The following is a 13,321-nucleotide window of genomic DNA, read 5'->3' as shown; positions in this document are numbered from 1 at the left end:
TCATCTAGGTCTATTTATCCCTCATCTCTGTATCAGCTGGCAACACCACTGGCCCAGGGCACCAGATGGGCCTGGCTCATCCTCCTTAGAATCTATCATTACCAGAGTTGGTCAATAACCACTCACAACAGTGTCCAATGTTTGAAAAAAGAAGAGAGGAAAAAAAACAGGTGCAGAGTATGACAAATACGCTCATTCATGGCCATATTCATTGTTCAACTAAAACAATGTGTGTAATGAAGCTTTTTAAAATAATGATCAATTTCTCCAGAATCAGAGCACTCACTTACTTATTAAACTGATGTGCCCTGGAATAAATTGCGACTCTATTAATTGAATCATATAAAAATTAAGGATTCCGGTTTCAAACAGATTTGATTTGCATTACATTTTCAATCATTCTACTTTTCCATAGTGTCCATTTATTAGAACACCGTTGCATTAATCTTCTGCGTAATTAATTTTCTACTTCATTTACAAGCTAAAATTAGGGGGTTTTTTTTAAAGAAAAAATCTTTGTACTACTATAGATTTTACATGAAAAGAGAGCTGGAAGTATCTAATTATAGAGATAGAATCTATACCTCTAAATCTCTTCTGTAAATTATGATGAAAGCTGTGCTACATGCCTAGTTCATAAGAGTCATTCCAACTGGAGCTATAATTGAAAAGTTAGTGGAGTACTGGACATTTTGGAGGGGGAGAGAGAGAGAGAGAGCCACTCCAGCCACTGTCCTCTGCTGCCCCAGCGTATGACACCATCACTGACTGGTGCCTTCATCCTTAATTGACAATGGCTGCTACGTGGATTGATTGATTGATATATTAGATTTGTATGCCGCCCCTCTCCGAAGACTCGGGGCGGCTCACAACAATGATAAAAACAATATGCAATGACAAATCTAATAGTTAGAATCTAAAATAACAATAATACATTTAAAAAAGTCTAAAAAACAAGAAACCCCAATATATAAAAAACATACATACAGTCATACAAAAAAACTACACAGGCAGGGGGAGATGTTTCAGTTCCCCCACGCTTGATTACAGAGATGGGTTTTAAGGAGTTTACGAAAGGCAAGGAGGGTGGGGGCAGTTCTAATCTCTGGAGGGAGCTGACTCCAGAGGGTCGGAGCCACCACAGAGAAGGCTCTTCCTCTGGGTCCCACCAAACAACATTGTTTAGTTGACGGGACCCGGAGGAGACCAACTCTGTGGGACCTAACCGGTCATTGCACAGTTCTGAGCATTCTAGCTGCCCTCCCCCAGAGTTGGCTTCTCTCACCACTCGTTCTCTGAGTGTTGTTATATTCAGTTTAACAATCACAGTAACAATAGAGTTGGAAGGGACCTTGGAGGTCTTCTAGTCCAACCCCCTGCTTAGGCAGGAAACCCTACACTACTTCAGACAAACAGTTTATCCCACATCTTCTTTAAAAACTTCCAGTGTTTGGGGCATTCACAACTTCGGTAAGCAAGATGTTCAACTGATTAATTTTTTCTATCAGGAAATTTTTTCCTTAGTTCTAAGTTGCTTCTCTTCTTCTTCAGCTTCCACCCATTGCTTCTTGTTCTACCCTCAGGTGCTTTGGAGAATAGTTGACTCCTTCTTCTTTGTGGCAACCCCTGAGATATTGGAACACTGCTATCATGTCTTCCCTAGTCCTTCTTTTCATTAACTAGCCTTGCCCAGTTCTTGCAACTGTTCTTCATATGTTTTAGCCTCCAATGGAATTTTTAATGGTGAAAAAAGTGAGGTTCAACATTTTAATGTTGTGCAGCTGAAGCATGACGGGTGGATAGTAGTGTGGTCAATGGGAAAGCAGATTGCAAATGCTTCATTGCCTAATAATCAGTGGCAGAATAAACCCAGCCTTCTTCACTCCAGTGCTTTTCAAACATGGCAACCTTAACACACACGGATTTCCAGAATTCTCAAGACAATACTGCCATGCATGTGAACAGTTGCCAAGGTTGAAAGTAAGACTAGTGCAAGACAACAACAATAACAACAACCCTGTGGAATCAGCTCCCCCATGAGATTAGAACTCTCCCCAACCTCCTTGCCTTTTGTAAACTCCTTAAAACCCACCTCTTCCGTCAGGCATGGGGGAATTGAGACATCCCCCCGGGCCTATAAAGTTTATGCATGGTATGTTTGTGTGTATGTTTGCTTTTAATAATGGGTTTTTCAAATCAAATCAAATCAAATCAAATCAAATCAAATCAAATCAAATCAAATCAAATCAAATCAAATCAAATCAAATCAAATCAAATCAAATCAAATCAAATCAAATCAAATCAAATCAAATCAAATCAAATCAAATCAAATCAAATCAAATCAAATCAAATCAAATCAAATCAAATCAAATCAAATCAAATCAAATCAAATCAAATCAAATCAAATCAAATCAAATCATGATTATTCTTCAGGGGACCAGAGGGCCGGACGAGGAACAACGGCTGGAAGCTGACCAAGGAGAGATGCAACATGGAGATAAAGAGGAACTTCCTGACGGTCAGAGCGATCAACCAATGGAACAACCTACCAGCGGACGTTGTGAACTCCAACACTCTGGACATTTTTAAGAGAAGATTGAACTGCCACTTGACTGGTGTACTATAGAGTTCCTGCTTGGGTAGGGGGTTGAACTCAATGGCCTTCATGGTCCCTTTCCACTCTAACAATAAATAAATAAATGATGATGATGATGATGATGATGATGATGATGATGATGATGATGATAAATTCACTGAAACATATTTTGGAAGTACTATAACTTTATTAAAACAGGTAAATATATTTTAGCAAATATAAATCAAAATAAGACATAGATGGTATCTTATTTGATCAGGAGGAAATACTGTATGTCAACATTTGAAGAAGATGAAGGATAAAGTAGGATTCTTTTTTAGGAAGGGAGGGAGGAAAAGAGAGGAGGTAAGGAGGGAGGGAGAGAAGACTTCAGCTACGTCTTTTGATACTTGATTTTTTCCTGAGTGTTCTAGAACGGAACCTCCTGGGTTTCTTGAGTGACATCTTTCTCTTGATCTCGGGGTAAGTTTGTGACTTCGTCTCCGGAACTATTTTGTAGATGAATGTAAGGGTTCCTAAAGAGAAGGGCAAGAAGATGGCACAGCTGAAGTTGCCAAGTTGCCTCTGAAAATGAAAAAGAATAAGTGGGAAACTGAGAGAAGGAAAGAAGGAGAAATACACATTTCAACCCATGAATATCATTCTGGCATCTTTCTTATCCTTCTGTATTAGCGTCTGCTTCATGAGGTTCTTATCCTGGCCAAACATCCAAGAAATAGAAGGGAAAGCTACTCCGAAAGGGACCAACAGCTCCCATCTCTATCTTCTCTGCATTGCCATTCACAAAAAGCTAGAAGTAGACTTCCACTTACAACCAGTATTGCATCAAAATAATGATCAATTTATCCAGAATCAGAGCATCCGCTTACTTATTAAACTGATGTGCCCCGGAATAAATTGCGACTCTATTAATTAAATCATATAAAAATTAAGGATTCCAGTTTCAAACAGATTTGGTTTGCATTACATTTTCAATCATTCTACTTTTCCATAGTGTCCATTTATTAGAACACCGTTGCATTAATCTTCTGCGTAATTAACTTCCTACTTCATTTACAAGCTAAAATTAGGGTTTTTGTTTTTTTTAAAAATATATCTTTGTACTACTCTAGATTTTATATGAAAAGGGAGCTGGAAATATCTAATTTTAGAGATAGAATCTATACCTCCTGTTGAGGTTGGCTCTGGGCTACACAGATTGAGTTCATTAAGTCTTTCCTGATACGATTTATGCTTAAGACCTTCCACCATTCTTGTAGCCCGTCTTTGGACCTGTTCAATTTTGTCAATATCTTTTTGTAGGTGAGGTCTCCAGAACTGAACACGGTATTCCAAATGTGGTCTCACCAGCGCTCTATATAGTGGGATCATAATCTCCCTCTTCCTGCTTGTTATACCTCTAGCTATGCAGCCAAGCAACCTACTTGCTTTTCCTACTGCCCAACCACACTGCTCACCCATTTTGAGACTGTCAGAAATCACTCTTCTGAAGTTTTTGCTAACACAGAACTGCCAATACAATACTCAGATTGAGGATTCCTTTTCCCCAAGTGCATTATTTTACATTTGGAAACATTAAACTGCAGTTTCCATTGCTTTGACCATTTACCTAGTAAGGCTAAATCATTTACCATATTACAGACGCCTCCAGGAATATCAACCCTATTGCATACCCTGGATTCAGATGACGAACCCTTTATTGACATACGCAGCCGCAGAGCACTGAATCGAAAGGAACAGCTGCACAGATATTATCAGAAATAAGAGATTTCTCATGTGTTTGGGTGTGGTGCAATTAATTAGGGCTGCTGATAAAAGGGCAGCTTGTCGGCTGCTGCGGGTGGAAGATTATCTGTTTGTCTTTGGAGGAAGAGCCTGGTGTTTCAAGAAATCTCTGTTTCTTGATTTTTCAGGACTTTGAAACCAAGCCATAGCAAAGCGTGTTTGCTTCAACTGGTGGAAGAAAGAGGGCTGTGACGTTCTTCACAGCTGCTAGCTAAGTACTTTGGGACTGCTTAAAGGGTTTTACTGCCTACAAGTTTGTTTTGGAAAGAGTGCTCTTTGCAATACAAAAAGGGTGCTTTGTTTCTTTTGAATTTTGTGGGGGAAAAAACCATTGTTTTTGAATTTTCAAGTGTGTGTGTGTGTGTCTGACTTTTTTTACTCTTGAACTTTCGGGAGGCTCATGCCATAGAGCCCGGCATAACACCTCCAAATCTCTTCTGTAAATTATGATGAAAGCTTGATTTGATTTATTGGATTTATATGCCGCCCCTCTCTGCAAACTCGGAGCTCTACTACATGCCTAGTTCCTAAGAGTCATACCAACTGGAGGCATGTGTGGATGCACACCCCAACAAGATTTTGATGCTGCTCGTGCGCAGAAAGTAAAATCTCATGAGAGGGCACACTCAAGAGAGAGAATTCAGCAATGAGATTTTGTTTCCTGTGCATACATAGCTAACGATGCAGAGCTGCGCACGCATCATTTTGGTAGCGGTGGTAATTAGCCACCCCCGCCTGCTCGCAACCCTTCATTTTAGTGACTGTTCAAAGTTAGAACCGCACTGAAAAAGGTGCCTTACAACCAATCCTCACCTTTGCAACCGATGTACACTACCATCCCCATAATTATAGGAGCGAAATCTGGTCATTGGGATTCTGGCATGTATTTGGTGTAATGACGGTAGCATCCCTGGTGGTCATAAGATTGCCATTTCCCATTTTCCCATGAATCTTCCAGCAAGCCAAGTCAATGGGTGAAGCTGGATTTGATTAAAGGCCAGGTGCCTTTAACCACTTCAGTGATTAGCTTAACCGCCACCCTGGCCAAAAAGATTGTAAACTTGGGTATGACTCAGGGATGAAATTAAAAAAAAAATCCCTCCTGTTTTTGTGGGCATGGTGTGGCTTGGTAGGCATGGCAGAAGAAGGATATTGCAAAATCCCCATTCCCTCCCTACTCCAGGGCAAAGGATATTGCAAAATCCCCATTCCTTCCCCACTCCAGGGCAAAAGATATTGCAAAATCCCCATTCCTTCCCCACTCTAGGCATAGTTCCCTCTAAGCTGATCGCTCACTTAAAAATCATCATCAACTCAGAGTTTTCCAAACCTGCCCAGAAGCCGAGAGGGAAATTTTATTATTATTTCTGTGTCGCCCAGTCCTGAAGGGACTGCCGCTCAGACACTATACTTTTCCGCCCACCCCAAAAAAAATTTAGAGAGAACACTGACTCTAGGGTAAAGGATATTGCAAAATCCCCATTCCCTCCCCACTCCAGGGCAAAGGATATTGCAATATCCCCATTCCTTCCCCACTCTAGGGTAAAGGATATTGCAAAATCCCCATTCCCTCCCCACTCCAGGGCAAAGGATACTGTAAAATCCCCATTCCCTTCCCACTCCAGGGCAAAGGATACTGTAAAATCCCCATTCCCTCCCCACTCCAGGGCAAAGGATACTGCAAAATCCCTATTCTCTCCCCACTCTAGGGTAAAGGATACTGTAAAATCCCCATTCCCTCCCCACTCCAGGGCAAAGGATATTACAAAATCCCTATTCTCTCCCCACTCCAGGGCAAAGGATATTACAAAATCCCTATTCCCTCCCCACTCCAGGGCAAAGGATACTGCAAAATCCCCATTCCCTCCCCACTCCAGGGCAAAGGATATTACAAAATCCCTATTCTCTCCCCACTCTAGGGTAAAGGATACTGTAAAATCCCCATTCCCTCCCCACTCCAGGGCAAAGGATATTGCAAAATCCCCATTCCTTCCCCACTCTAGGGTAAAGGATATTGCAAAATCCCCATTCCCTCCCCACTCCAGGGCAAAGGATACTGTAAAATCCCCAATCCCTCCCCACTCCAGGGCAAAGGATACTGCAAAATCCCCATTCCCTCCCCACTCCAGGGCAAAGGATATTACAAAATCCCTATTCTCTCCCCACTCTAGGGTAAAGGATACTGTAAAATCCCCATTCCCTCCCCACTCCAGGGCAAAGGATACTGTAAAATCCCCATTCCCTCCCCACTCCAGGGCAAAGGATATTACAAAATCCCTATTCTCTCCCCACTCCAGGGCAAAGGATATTACAAAATCCCTATTCTCTCCCCACTCTATGGTAAAGGATACTGTAAAATCCCCATTCCCTCCCCACTCCAGGGCAAAGGATACTGTAAAATCCCCATTCCCTTCCCACTCCAGGGCAAAGGATACTGTAAAATCCCCATTCCCTCCCCACTCCAGGGCAAAGGATACTGCAAAATCCCTATTCTCTCCCCACTCTAGGGTAAAGGATACTGTAAAATCCCCATTCCCTCCCCACTCCAGGGCAAAGGATATTACAAAATCCCTATTCTCTCCCCACTCTAGGGTAAAGGATACTGTAAAATCCCCATTCCCTCCCCACTCCAGGGCAAAGGATACTGCAAAATCCCCATTCCCTCCCCACTCCAGGGCAAAGGATATTACAAAATCCCTATTCTCTCCCCACTCTAGGGTAAAGGATACTGTAAAATCCCCATTCCCTCCCCCACTCCAGGGCAAAGGATATTGCAAAATCCCCATTCCTTCCCCACTCTAGGGTAAAGGATATTGCAAAATCCCCATTCCCTCCCCACTCCAGGGCAAAGGATACTGTAAAATCCCCATTCCCTCCCCACTCCAGGGCAAAGGATACTGTAAAATCCCCATTCCCTCCCCACTCCAGGGCAAAGGATACTGTAAAATCCCCATTCCCTCCCCACTCCAGGGCAAAGGATACTGTAAAATCCCCATTCCCTCCCCACTCCAGGGCAAAGGATACTGCAAAATCCCTATTCTCTCCCCACTCTAGGGTAAAGGATACTGTAAAATCCCCATTCCCTCCCCACTCCAGGGCAAAGGATACTGCAAAATCCCCATTCCCTCCCCACTCCAGGGCAAAGGATATTACAAAATCCCTATTCTCTCCCCACTCTAGGGTAAAGGATACTGTAAAATCCCCATTCCCTCCCCACTCCAGGGCAAAGGATACTGCAAAATCCCCATTCCCTCCCCACTCCAGGGTAAAGGAAATTGCAAAATATTCATTCCCACCTGATTCTGGGGCTAGCCAGAGGTGATATTTGCTGGTTCTCCGAACTACTCAAAATTTCCACTACCAGTTTTCCAGAAACTGCTGAATTTGTCCCCTGGTATGACTCCCTTAACAACCCGGTTGCTTAATAACAAAGGAAATAAAATGAATTCAATTGTGGTCATGAACTTGTGTCCTCTGTGGAATCTCTCTTCCCCTGCAAAATGTAAAATATGCTCCTTATTTATCCTTATTGCTTTCGTGTTTTCTGGTGCATTTCAACTGAAATGCCTGGAATCTGCCTAGATTCATCTCTGGCAAGATGAGCTCTATGCAAGATGGATGGATGGATGGATGCAGTGATGGGCTATGAGCCAGAACATTAAATTGCGCTCGTCACCGCGGGTCCAGCGCGATTTTGCTGCTGCACCTGTGGAGGTAGAAAAACCGTGCACAGAGCTGCAGGTGCCCCAGTGTTTCAGCATGGTATTTTGGCTTCTGTGCATGAAATGAATCCATTTCTAGAGGCAAAATGCATATTGCAAGAACAGGAGCATCATTCAGGTGACCCTGAGGCTACAGATAAACCCCCCAGGGCTTCAAGGACCCCCTAAAAGGATGCAGAATACCAGCTGTCTGCAAGGAATATAAATCCTTCCAGTCCCCACCATCCAGTCAAAGGTGAAGGAGCTTCTTGGATAAGAAGCAAAATGTCTTTAAAAAAAATAGAATTCTTTATTGGCCAAGTGTGATTGGACACATACGGAAAGTGTCTTGGTGCATATGCTCTCAATGTACATAAAAGAAAAGATACGTTTGTCAAGAATCATGAGGTACAACACTTAATGATTATAGGGGAGTCCAGTTGCCTCCTGAAAAAAGCACCTTTGGCTCAGCCATGACCTGGAAGATTGAGAATCTCCATAAATTTAAACTAATTTCCCAGCAGGTTGCTCTCCAAAATTGCTTACTTCTCTCACAGCAAGAGCAAACTTAGAATTATAGAATCATAGAGTTGGAAGGGACCTCCAGGGTCATCAGGTCCAACCCCCTGTTCAATGCAGGATTTATTATACCATCTCACAAAGATGACTGCCCAGTCTCTGCTTGAAGAACAGTGAACAGTGCAGTCAGGCGGTAGGGAAAGCAAGTAGGATGCTTGGCTGCATAGCTAGAGGTATAACAAGCAGGAAGAGGGAGATTATGATCCCGCTACATAGAGTGCTGGTGAGACGACATTTGGAATACTGAGTTCAGTGCTGGAGACCTCACCTACAAAAAGATAATGACAAAATTGAAGGGGTCCAAAGACGGGCTACAAGAATGGTGGAAGGTCTTAAGCATAAAACGTATCAGGAAAGACTTAATGAACTCAATCTGTATAGTCTGGAGGACAGAAGGAAAAGGGGGGACATGATTGAAACATTTAAATATGTTAAAGGGTTAAATAAGGTCCAGGAGGGAAGTGTTTTTAATAGGAAAGTGAACACAAGAACAAGGGGACACAATCTGAAGTTAGTTGGGGGAAAGATAAAAAGCCACGTGAGAAAATATTATTTTACTGAAAGAGTAGTAGATCCTTGGAACAAACTTCCAGCAGACGTGGTAGATAGAAACATAGAAACATAGAAGACTGACGGCAGAAAAAGACCCCATGGTCCATCTAGTCTGCCCTTTTACTATTTCCTGTATTTTATCTTACAATGGATATATGTTTATCCCAGGCATGTTTAAATTCGGTTACTGTGGATTTACCAACCACGTCTGCTGGAAGTTTGTTCCAAGGATCTACTACTCTTTCAGTAAAATAATACTTTCTCATGTTGCCTTTGATCTTTCCCCCAACTAACTTCAGATTGTGTCCCCTTGTTCTTGTGTTCACTTTCCTGTTAAAAACACTTCCCTCCTGAACCCTATTTAACCCTTTAACATATTTAAATGTTTCGATCATGTCCCCCCTTTTCCTTCTGTCTTCCAGACTGTCAGAAATCACTACCCCTAAATCCTTCTCTTCTGAAGTTTTTGCTAACACAGAACTGCCAATGCAATACTCAGATTTAGGATTCCTTTTCCCCAAGTGCATTATTTTACATTTGGAAACATTAAACTGCAGTTTCCATTGCTTTGACCATTTATCTAGTAACGCTAAATCATTTACCATATTACAGACCCCTCCAGGAATATCAACCCTATTGCACACTTTAGAGTCATCGGCAAATAGGCAAACCTTCCCTACCAAACCTTCCCCTATGTCACTCACAAACATATTAAAAAGAATAGGACCCAGAACAGACCCTTGTGGCACACCGCTTGTAACCTGTCTCTGCTCAGAATACTCGCCATTAACAATAACTCTCTGATGTCTATGCTTCAGCCAGCTTGAAATCCACTGAACTATCCAGGGATTAAGTCCAATCTTCACTAATTTATCTATCAGCTCTTTATGTGGAACCGTATCAAAGGCTTTGCTGAAGTCCAGATAGGCAATATCCACGGCACCACCTTGATCCAACACCTTTGTGACATAGTCAAAGAACTCAATGAGATTAGTCTGACACGATTTGCCTTCAGTAAAGCCATGCTGATTTGGGTCCAATAAGTTATTGTTTTTTAGATGCTGATTTATCCTCTTTTTGAGTAGAGTCTCCATCAGATAAATCCACAGTAACTGAATTTAAACATGCCTGGGATAAACATATATCCATCCTAAGATAAAATACAGAAAATAGTATAAGGACAGACTAGATGGACCATGAGGTCTTTTTCTGCCGTCAGTCTTCAATGTTTCTATGTTTCTAAGACCTCCAGTGAAGGCAAGCCCACCAGCTCCTGTGGCAAACTGTTCCACTGGTTTATCACCCTTACTGTTGGAAAGCTTTTTCTGATATCTAATCTAAATCTAATCCTTTGCAGTTTCATTCCATTGTTTCTAGTCCTTCCATGTGCTAATGAGAACAATGCTGATCCCTCTGCTCTGTGACAGCCATTCAGATATTTGTAGACAGCGATCAAGTCTCCTCTCAGTCTTCTCCTTTCCAGACTAAACATCCCTAGATCCTTTAACCATTCCTCATAGACATGGTTTCCACACTACTCACCATCCTTGTATCTCTCCTTTGAACTTGCTCTAGTTTATCAATGTCCTTTTTAAATTGGGGCCCCCAGAACTGAACACAGTATTCCAAGTGTGGTCATACCAAAGTACTGTAGAGGAGAATAATTAATTCAAATTTCTCTCCCTTCTAGCACTTGAAATAGTAAATTATTTAGCTTTACTAGATAAATGGTCAAAGCAATGGAAACTGCAGGTTAATGTTTCCAAATGTAAAATAATGCACTTGGGGAAAAGGAATCCTCAATCTGAGTATTGTATTGGCAGTTCTGTGTTGGCAAAAACTTCAGAATAAAAGGATTTAGGGGTAGTGATTTCTGACAGTCTCAAAAGGGGTGAACAGTGCAGTCAGGCGATAGGGAAAGCAAGTAGGATGCTTGGCTGCATAGCTAGAGGTATAACAAGCAGGAAGAGGGAGATTATGATCCCGCTATATAGAGTGCTGGTGAGACCACATTTGGAATACTGTGTTCAGTTCTGGAGACCTCACCTACAAAAAGATATTGACAAAATTGAACGGGTCCAAAGACGGGCTACAAGAATGGTGGAAGGTCTTAAGCATAAAACCTATCAGGAAAGACTTAATGAACTCAATCTGTATAGTCTGGAGGACAGAAGGAAAAGGAGGAACATGATCGAAACATTTAAATATGTTAAAGGGTTAAATAAGGTCCAGGAGGGAAGTGTTTTTAATAGGAAAGTGAACACAAGAACAAGGGGACCCAATCTGAAGTTAGTTGGGGGAAAGATCAAAAGCCACGTGAGAAAATATTATTTTACTGAAAGAGTAGTAGATCCTTGGAACAAACTTCCAGCAGACGTGGTAGATAAATCCACAGTAACCGAATTTAAACATGCCTGGGATAAACATATATCCATCCTAAGATAAAATACAGGAAATAGTATAAGGGCAGACTAGATGGACCATGAGGTCTTTTTCTGCCGTCAGACTTCTATGTTTCTGTGTTTCCATGAACGGTAGTGAATGACAAATAAAGTCATGAAATGCCTATTAGAAAATAACAGAAAACCAAGGCACCCCCCCTCGCTTACCTCAAGGAAGTAGAATGTTATTCCTGTGATAAAGCCTATGCTCCAATACACAGTTCCCGCAATCGCAAAGGCTGAAGCTCTTGGTGACTGGGAGAACAACTCCACAGTAAGTAGGCTTGGAAGGTGTGCTTGGTGGATTAAAAAGAAGGCAAGAAATGAAGCATCACTTTTCAGGAACAAGACGTGGGCTTGATCTTCATCCAGAGGTACATCAGCCATTGCATTACTTACCAGCTATCACATCTTGTGCACAAATGAATAGGATCAGTAGAATGGAGCTGAAATATGACAACACTTTAACAGTTTTCTGTTGGAGGAAAGTAGATGTATTTCAGTGATGGACTGGTGGAATTTGAAGGTGGCTTTGCTTATCTAGAGCAGGGTTTAACAGAAACCTAACAGAATAATGGAGCTGGAAGGGATGTTCCAGGTCTCCTAATCCAGTGTTTCCCAACCTTGGCCACTTGAAGATATTTGGACTTCAACTCCCAGAATTCCCCAGCAAGCGAATGCTGGGGAATTCTGGCTGGGGAATTCTGGGAATTGAAGTCCAGATATCTTCAACTGGCCAAGGTTAGGAACCACTGTCCTAATCTAACCCCAAGTTTAACCAGGAAACCCTACCAATGGTTCTCAACTTGGGGGTTGGGACCCCTTTGGGGATCGAACAACCATTTCACAGAGGTCGCCTAAGACCATGGGGAAAAGCAAAAAAAAAAAGTCGAAATCTCTCACACACAACCGCTCACGAGATTTTGTTTCCTGTGGGTGCAAAGAAGCCAAATATATCTGGGAAACATAGGTGCACATGCCAGTGACCCAAAGTTGCACACACATTGCACTGGCAGCGGTAGTAAGTAGCAACACCGCCTGGTCCCCACCCTCATCCCCCCTCGCCGTGGACCAGGAGTGGTGAGTGTTGTGGTTAGCTCTGCCCCAGCTCCTGCCCCAAGGACTGTGGATGTGGGGGAGCCATCCACATGCTGCAGGCCTGTTTTGCCCCCGGTGGAATCTGATGATGAAGGCTCCTCTGACCAAGAAGACATGATTGACAGGGAGGAGGAGAGTGTGGCAGACAGCTCAGAAGGAGATCAATTCTCTAACTCCTCCTTGGATTTGGAACAAGAGTTAATGATACAGCCACGCATGCAGAGAGCGATGCATAGGCAACAACAACTGAGAGATTTTTATCAAAGAAAATGAGGCCACCTGTGGTTGGGTGGGGCTGTGGTCATTAGTGAGGCTGCTATAAATAGCAGCCTGTGGGTTTGGCCATTGTGGAGGATTATCTGATCGTTGTATTTCGTGACTGCTTTACTGACTTCGACTTTTTGTGTGCTGATGTTTCCCCGCTTTGAAACTAAACCAGGGCAAAGAGTGTTTCACTTTGTGAAAGAAGAAGGACTGTGAATTGCCTCGCAGCTGCAAGCTAAGTATCACAGAACTGATAAGGGACTTGTACAAATTACCAGTTTGTTTGGAGACAAGTGCTCTTTGCT

The 13,321-nt window shown here is 42.4% G+C and overlaps 1 long non-coding RNA gene across 1 annotated transcript; it reads right to left on the bottom strand.

The window, feature by feature from the left end:
- Window positions 1-2,860: 2,860 nt before the first annotated feature.
- Window positions 2,861-12,130, bottom strand: LOC139166004 (uncharacterized). Its single transcript, XR_011558866.1, has 3 exons — window positions 12,054-12,130; window positions 11,823-11,950; window positions 2,861-3,160 (listed from the first exon to the last, which is right to left on the bottom strand). It is a non-coding gene; the product is annotated as an uncharacterized lncRNA (long non-coding RNA).
- Window positions 12,131-13,321: the final 1,191 nt, after the last annotated feature.

This window comes from Erythrolamprus reginae, chromosome 3, assembly GCF_031021105.1.
Source record: "Erythrolamprus reginae isolate rEryReg1 chromosome 3, rEryReg1.hap1, whole genome shotgun sequence".
Lineage (NCBI taxonomy): Eukaryota > Metazoa > Chordata > Lepidosauria > Squamata > Dipsadidae > Erythrolamprus > Erythrolamprus reginae.
The sequence above is the reverse complement of the archived record's forward strand: the minus strand, read 5'-3'. Positions and strand labels throughout refer to the sequence as shown.